We start from the raw sequence: 8,464 nt of genomic DNA on the forward strand, positions 1-8,464 counted from the left end.
ATGTTCTAGACCTAGGCTTGAATGGCCTCTGGAGGCGCAGCCACCGTGCATCTGTAATTTCCTCCAGGCAGCTCTGATTTAGAAGAGCCTGTGTTGTGGTCGAGCTGATTCAGAGCACCTTGAAGTTGGTGCTTCCAGCTCTGAAAAGCTTGATGGGTTGAGTCTTTCCAACAGCAGGCTGAACAATTCTTGAAGTTTTGGTCAGTCCTAGAACACAAGACCAAGTTGAATGTCCTATTAGGTCCAAAAAAAAAAAAAAAAATGTAGACCTGGTTTGGGGACACTTTCCTAGAAGTAAATGGCCACTGGTAGGTCAGATTTTCTGCAGACTTATTGAACAGTGTGTGGGTGCTTGGGCAAGAAGTTTCACAAGGTAGGGTTCCCACCATTTCCTTTGTGTCCCACCCTTTGTTATACTGATGGTGAAGGTGTAGGGTCACATACTGTTGTGAAATTGACTTTGTCACCAGACACTTGGTCCCTTGGAGGACCCAAGTGCTTCAGAAAACCCAGGGACTGGGATGAAGTTCCTGCTCTTTTTGAAACAAGCAGAGGGCGCCCTTAAAATTTAGTTAACTCCTCAATGACCGAGTGAAGTCACGCTTTCTTCTTCAAGGATTCGTGGGAGTTAAAGATGAGTTAGTTGTGTCCCTTTATCACCGGTCAGATGTCGTGGAGAGGGCCGTGTGATTAGATAAAGGTGGAGTCAGAGCTGCAAGGCATTTCCTGGTCTCCACCCTAGTGGAGCTCTCTATGAGCTGAGGCAGAGATGGAATCCCCAGGAGGTGTCCAGCGTGGGGACTCCCAAGTCACTGGTCCATGTCTGTGCTGGAAAATGGTTTAGATGCTGTGGCCTCCCTCACAGTTCTGACCCCCCACACCTATCACTGTATCCAGCAGACTTGGAAGAGTTTGGCCCCAGGGAAAGCTCTTCCAACAGAGAACTGGTCCAACCTCTGTAGCCAAGAAGTAGGAGCATGGGCTGTCTGCTAAGATGCAAGGATTATCACCACAGCAGGATGCTGGGCTGGCAGTTGAGCTGTGGTGTGCTGGAGGTGGGAGCTGATGGATGTTTGCTCTGGCTTCCTGCCTGTCCTCAGGACCCTCCTGAGTCATCACACCCCAAGTTTTTCCCTAGAGCAAGGGGAGGGACACCCTCAGGAGAGAACCTAGGTCAGGGATGGGGGCAGGAATGTGCTGTGATGTCTTCACCTCTGTCCCATTGCTGTCTGACTTACCCCAGGGGAGTAGCAGCTGGTGAGCCATCCCCTACCTTGTATCCATGGAGACGGGGTGGGGGGGGGGAGAATCAGTGCCTGCTGTGATGAGAGAGGAAGGGATCAGAAAAGATAAAGACAGCTTCTAGCCTTGTAAAGAATCCGCATGTCAGTGCTTACACACACACACACACACACACACACACACACACACACAGAGTCAGTTAAACCCATGCTGATATCTCTCCTGCCCTTCTGGATCAGAGCCACAGATGGTCATGAACATTGGAAGCCCCTTTTGTCCACATGGCATCAACTGGTCCCATTCTCTCCTTCTGTCTCCTGCCTGAACTCCCTCACCATAGATAACAGTGAGGAGTAAATGACAGGTTCCAACCAGAGTAGCCAGAGTGAGCCTCACCCCCCACCCCTCCGCCCCCACTCCCCCCACCCCAGTCTCTGCTTCATTCTGTCTCAGTTGCCAGGGAAGGGACAAACGGTCCTGAGCTTGGTGCTGGAGTACTATGTGTGAGCAGGCACCGTGCTAGATTTCCGTGCACAGCCTTCTCTCTCTCTCTCTCTCTCTCTCTCTCTCTCTCTCTCTCTCTCTCTCACACACACACACACACACACACACACACACACACACACACAGCAACAGCAGCAGCAGTGCCTGAGTGTCCAGAAAGGAAGCCAGAGGCTCAGAGCAATGGAGTAACTTTCCTGAGGCCACACAGCATGGAAGTGGGGATCTGTGATTAGAACCTGGGAAGCTAGGCTCTGCAGCTGACACTCTCTGTGGCACTGTCCTGCCCTCTGAGGCTGATGGCCTCACTGAGGTACATTTGAATGGACTTGAATCTTCAGATGTTTCCCAAGATGTCACACTCTGCACCATCCCTGGATCTTAGACTGTCAGAATGAGGCCGCCTCGGCTTTGCCTAGACTCGAGAGGTGTGGTCCTTCCCCATCCCATTTAAGACTGACCTTAAGTCTCCATGTCAGTCTCCAAGGAGGGCTCCCAAAGTAGGATTTCTTGGGTGCATGTAAAAAGGGTCCCCAACAAGGTATGTAAGGCCTAAGAAGCTGCACATTAGGAGGGTTCCAGTGGGCAGCGCTGAGGTCAGAGTGTGGACCTCACCTGTGTGACAAGTAGACCTAAGCTGGAGTACAGTCTCTCCAGAGCAGGGAATGTTACCTTCTTTGGGATCCTAGCCAGAACCCCAATAGCTTCTCCCTGAGTAAGGTGGGCTTCAGAACCTCCTTCATTTGACAGGAAAGACCTGGTCTTTTGTGTAGCTGGCCCTTGGAGAGGAAGTACTGCATTTGCTGGAATGTTCTGTGGTCCGTGAAAGCCAGTTAAAGAGACTAATGAGTCCTTTCCCTACCCTGCTCAGCATGAGCACTGTCCTTCCTTGCATGAGTTCCTAGGGTTCCAGGGAGAAGGGCCAGTGCCACACAGCCAGAGGGGCAGCAGGGACAGCATCTTGTCCTGGTTTGGACATGAGCCAGCCCGATCTGTCTGGGAGCCAGAGCCATCCGGCTGCCTGCATGCTCTTGGAGCACTGGGCCTCTCTTGCAGGAGGCGCATGGCCTCCCTTTAGGGTCAATGGGTAGTGAGAAGGCTCATCCTTCTGCTGCCTGTCCTACCGACAGCGTACCTACTTCCCAAGTTGGGGCCAGGGAGGAGCAGCCAGAGACTGAATGGCACCTGTGTACCTATACCAAGCCGCCCTCCCTTCCATCCCCAGTGACCACTCAGTGCCAGGTGTGAAGAGGGGACACTGAGTCGGCACTGAGAGCCCAGAGGTGCAGACAGAGGTGGGACCTGTCTAAGAAGCCCAGGGGAGTGACGTCATCAGCCCCGAGTACTCCCCATGCCACCTCCTGGTATCGGGGCTCGGGTCAGAAGTGCCATGGGGGAGGGAGGGGACCACACAGACCACGGGGCTAATGGCGATGCACGTTATTTCCAGGGTGACAAAACCTGTCATCAGTCAGGACAGATTGGAGCTACGCATGTTGTAAGCCTGCATCGTTTGTCCTGGCTCACTGTGGATGCCACCTGTGGTTTTTTAATAGGAAATAAAACCAGAGAGCTGGGAGATTGCTCAGTGGGTAAAGCATAAGGACTCGAGTCCAGATTCCCAGAGTCCACGTTTAAAATAAAAGGTGTAGGCATGGTGGCGCCTGCCCCTAATCCCAGCACTGGAGCGTGGACATAGGCAGATCCATGAGGCTCACTGGCCAGCTATCCTAACCAAAAAGGTGAGCTCAGGTGCAGTGAGAGGCCCTGTTTTGTGGTCTTGTTTTTTAAAGCCGGTGTGGATAAGTGGTTGAGGAGGAACGTGATGTCAACCTCTGGCTTCTACAAGCAACTGCATGAACAAGTACATATGTGCACATGTACACACGTAGTCAAGATAGGCATCAGAGAGGAGAATCAGGGCTCAGACCGTGGGGGTAGACTGCACAGGTGCACTCTGCCCAGGACAACCTGGCACGGCACCCGCCTAAGCCACAGCATTGAGAAGGCATGGCCTCTGCCTCTTCTTCCAGCCAACTTCTGCCTGAAAAGGGTTCAGACCTGCTTTTCCGTGGGTTACATCCCATGTGTGCTCAGTGCGCAGCGAGTGTGCATGCTTAGGCCACAGGGCACTTCAGAGCCCTGGGTCTACACACCCTCTGTCGGGCAGAATAGCCTGAGTCACTGTGTCTGCCTCCTGGATTCTGTCTCCGTTTTCTAGACTCGCAGGCTGTGTGCAGCCACATATGGATAAGCATTGCTCTGTATTCCATCCAACACAAAATCAGACACTTGAAGTATTATGAGTTTTTGTCTTTTGTAACACAGTTACCCTGTTTGGGGATGAAAATTGCAGATGGCGTCACTGTGTTGAGATGTCAAAGCGTTGGGCCAGAGTATCACTGCTTTTGCAGTTCCGAGTATTGTTCTGACATCACCAGTGGTTCTGTGCAGAGGCTTGCAGAGAGGACATAGGAGCCCAGCCTCCAGTGGGTTTGGGGACATTGCCTGGTGGGTGGGACTGATCAACAGAAGAACTGAGTCTTGTCCCGCAGATCAGCAGGCACAGGATTCCCATGGTTCTTCATTCCAGGCACCTTGGTTTCCCAGGGGACATTTGACTATGCCTAGAGACCGTTCTTGTCCTAATGTACAAAGGAGAGAGGACCTACTGGCATCTAGTAAGTGGAGCCTGGAGATGCTGCCTATCCACACACAAGACAGACCCCATGGCCAAGTGCTATCCACCCCCAATAGTGCTGAAGATGGGTGATTCCATTTAGACCTAAGACTCCAAAGCAATGGGGAGTTCTCAGAAGTCCCAGGGTGGTGCATGAGTCACCTCGTGGATCAAAGCAAATCAGAGCAGTGAGCACCATGGTTGTCCCAAGGTGAGGAAATTCCGGGAGGACTGGACCTTGGAAGCCCACGTGACTGTTTTCTTCTGGAAAGACTCCTGTCTGTGTGGATACAACCCTACAGTATAGCTAGAATGCTGAGGCTGAACTTGTCCCTCACCTGTGGCTGTGTGCCCAGGACTTCCGGTGTGTGGCCCTCACCAGTGCATCTGAGAAACATGGTTGGTGGAGAGATTCTGACGGAGACAGAGGCTGGGGAACAGGAACAGCCTTCAGAAAACCCGGGTCTCCTTTCAGACCTCCCTATGCCTCCCAGCCCTGCTCCCCAAAACTGCAGGCATACTAACTCTTTCTACTGTCTAAATTCTTCTGGAATTCTTATTCGTCACCTGCCACCCACAGATTGCAGTTCTCGTGGAGAGCATCAGCCGAGCTTCTGTGATTTGTAATGTTTTCCCAGACGGCTTGTAAACACATGTAGGTGACATGAAGTTATTTTAACTGTTGTTCCAGTTTCTCCCAGTAAGGTACCCCATTCCCCCACGTGTTGCTGGATTCTGCTGCAGTGGGAAGGCTCTTTGCTGATACAGGACTTTAGCGTGCTCTTTTGAAGGTGTGGCAGTGACGCCTCCCCATGTTAGCTTTCCTGCTAAGGTTGTCATTTTCTATTACAACAATTAAACAGAAAGGAAGTTTAACTCTGTCTGGTTCCTGCCTGCTTGTCTTCGAAAGCCACAGTTCCAGGGTCCACTGGGGCAGGGTGGGTCCCTCCCTCCCTTGCTCCCCTCTGAGCTCACCCCACTGTCACACCTGAGATAAAAGAGCAGAGGCTGCATATTGCGACCCATCAGTTCTCCTGACGCCTGAACTCACCATCTGAGAGCAGTTCATCTCCATTAACTGTCCTCTGTTGATGCCCGGGAAGTACCCAGCAGATATTCAGGGAGGGAGTGAATGAATGAATGAATGAATGAATGAATGAATGAATGAATGCTACCTGAATGACCAGCTCAGTAGCTTGCCAAGGACCACCAAGTACGTAACTGTACTGGTATTATTATATCCACTAGTAAGTAATAGAAATACTATCAGGTGTGGTGACTTATCCCTGTGGTCTGAAGCAGCAGTAAGGAGCCTGAGGCAGGAGGATCACCATAAGTCTGAGACCAACCTGAGCTACTAAGTTAGACTCTTGTCTCAGAAAAAGAATAATAAAGCCAAAAAGAAAGGCATGCATCTAGCAATCAGATGTCTGACGGCATTCTGAACCTATGTGTCAGCTGTTTGGGTGTAGGCTTTGCTGGTATCTCCATCACAGAATGAGGAAACTGAGCCAAAGAGGCAAAGTTACCCAAGGCCTGCAACTGATGACCAGGACCAGAAATCTGAGATCGTGTCTCAAGAAGGCTTGCAGCTTCTCAGGTTGACTTTGAAGTGCTGGGGAGCCAAGGCTGTCCCGCAAGATGACAGAGCAGAACTTGGCCACCACACCCCACTTGCTGTCACAGGTAAATGTGCCCAGTCTCTGAGGTGTTAAGCCCTCATCTTGGCAGGAAGGAGAGTCAATGGGCTCATGGAGGACTTGCACATCTGGAGGGATGAGGGCCCAGCAGGCACGCTTCCAGTAACAGCTGCTAGAGCCTAAAGGTGAAGGCAGCCTCGAAGAGAGAGGTGGATAGGGGGCAGAACTTGGTGGGAGGGACCTGGGGTATCAGAGTGAGGAGCCTGAGAGGTCAGTGGCCACCGTCGGTGTGTCCCTGAGAAGGCTGGTGCCCAGTAGAGGCAGGTAGTCTCTGGAGGCAAAGTGACAGGTGTGTCAAGGCAACAAGGGAACCCAGACGGGACTCCTGGCCCTGCCACCTTGCCTGCTCTTTAAAAGGGACTTCTCTCCTAACACCAACTCTACCAGTGCCTCGGGGCTCGCAGCCCACCCTGTTTCTGTGGAAAGTGGCTGTAGCCTTCACGCTGCAGTGTGGACTCTCAAGATCCAGCCCCAGCCTTTGGATCCCTAGGGAGGGCCGTCTAGGAGGCCGTCTCCTTCACAGGCAGGGTCCACAGCCCAGCCTGCTAACTTTGTATTTTAAGCAGCTACAGCCGGTCCAGCCCAGGCCATTGTCCACTTCCACTGACCATTGGACCCCACCCTGCCTGCCTGCCAGCATTTGTATAGCATTTGGGGACTCACAAACTTGGCCTATAAAACATGCTTTTGTGTACTGTGTCCTGCCCCCCAGCCATCTCAGCTTGTGTGGTACAAGGCGGGTTTATTGTGATAGAAGTCCACGTGGGTGTGAGATCTGCTGAGATATGTGGGTAAACAGTCAAAGCTGCCTCTGTCCAGGATCCTGGTCTACTGTGGGTAGCTAGGCAACTATCTTTCCTGGGGACAGGGCTGCTCTCCCTTTTGGGTGTGCCCCTGAGAGCAAATGCTCCCTCTTACTCTCCCATGGGCCCAGTCCAAGAAAGACATGGTAGTGACTTCTGCATACAGTTAAATAGACAGCAGGAATCCCCTAAGGAACAAGGGAGAGGGTAGGATTAAGCATGCACCCCTCCCCTCCCCTGACACCTGTGGGTCAGTGGCTTCTTTTATCACCTTACCAAAGCTGGCTGTACCACTGAAGGGCAAGGAGGAAAGTGGGGACCATGATGGGCTCCTCAGTGATTCCTGCCTGGTTGTTCTGTTTACTTAGCTGCCCGCTACTGCTACCGCCTCCCAGACCCGCCTTCTCTGGGATTTTCCATTTGGCTTCTAATTGCTCTGTCTCCTGCAGAGCCACAGTTAACATTTATATAAGCCAGGATGCTGGAGCCATCCGTACAGATGGCACAAATAGCATTACCCACCATGGCAACCGGCATTTGCAGGGGCACTCACTGCCCAAGGGTCTGCAAGAACATTCCAAGCCAGTCCTCCAACTTCCGGACCAGAACTCCAGGCCTCTGCCTCCACATGGCAGGCAGGAAAGCTGTCCTTTTCCTGCTGGGGGAAAACAAACGACCAGCTGGGACTCATCACGTGAAATACGCAACCCTGAGAAACCCACCCACCGGTGGGCAGGAGCAGGTGTTGCACCTGGATGGTACCCAGGGCAGACAATCAGGACCCCAGAGTTGGGAAGAGAAAAGAGTGCTGTTCTTTCTTAGCAGCAGCAGCAGAAGCAGAAGCAGAAGCAGCAGCTTGATGAGCCAGGCTCTGTTCTGGGCGATGAACAATACAAAGCCCTGTCTTGTTTAATGGAGAAGACAGAGGAGAAATAAATGGGAGATGTTTTGAGACTGAGACAGCAGGGCGGGTGGTGCAGTTGGTAAAGTGTATTTATTGCAAGCACAAGGATCTGAGTTCAATCCCCCCCCAGGACCTTGGGGTGGGGGGTAAAGCCATTCGTGGTAGTACACACTTGTAATCCCAGAGCTTGAGAGGGACAGAAAAGGGATCCTAGGGGCTCCCTGGCCATCCAGTTTAGCCTTTTTGGTGGGGTCAAGGCCAGCATGACCCTGTCTCAAAAAGTAGAAGGTAGCTATCTTAGTGTTACCATTGTGACAAAACATTATGACCACAGCAAACTGGGGAGGAAAGGGCACAAATAGGGAAGGGTCCTGGAGGCAGGAGCTGATGCAGAGGTCATAGAGGGGTGCTGCTTACTGGCTTGCTCCTTATAGCTTGCTCAACCTGCTTTCTTATAGAGCGCAGGACCACCAGCCCAGGCATGGCACCATCCACCATGGGCTGGGCCTCCCCCATCAATCACTAATTGAGAAAATAAATGTCCAGAAACCTGTGAGCAGCCTGATCTTACAGAGACATTTTTTTAAATTGGGGTTCCCTCCTCTTAGATGACTTTAGCTTGTGTCAAGTTGAC

This window comes from Phodopus roborovskii, unplaced genomic scaffold (assembly GCF_943737965.1).
Source record: "Phodopus roborovskii unplaced genomic scaffold, PHOROB, whole genome shotgun sequence".
Lineage (NCBI taxonomy): Eukaryota > Metazoa > Chordata > Mammalia > Rodentia > Cricetidae > Phodopus > Phodopus roborovskii.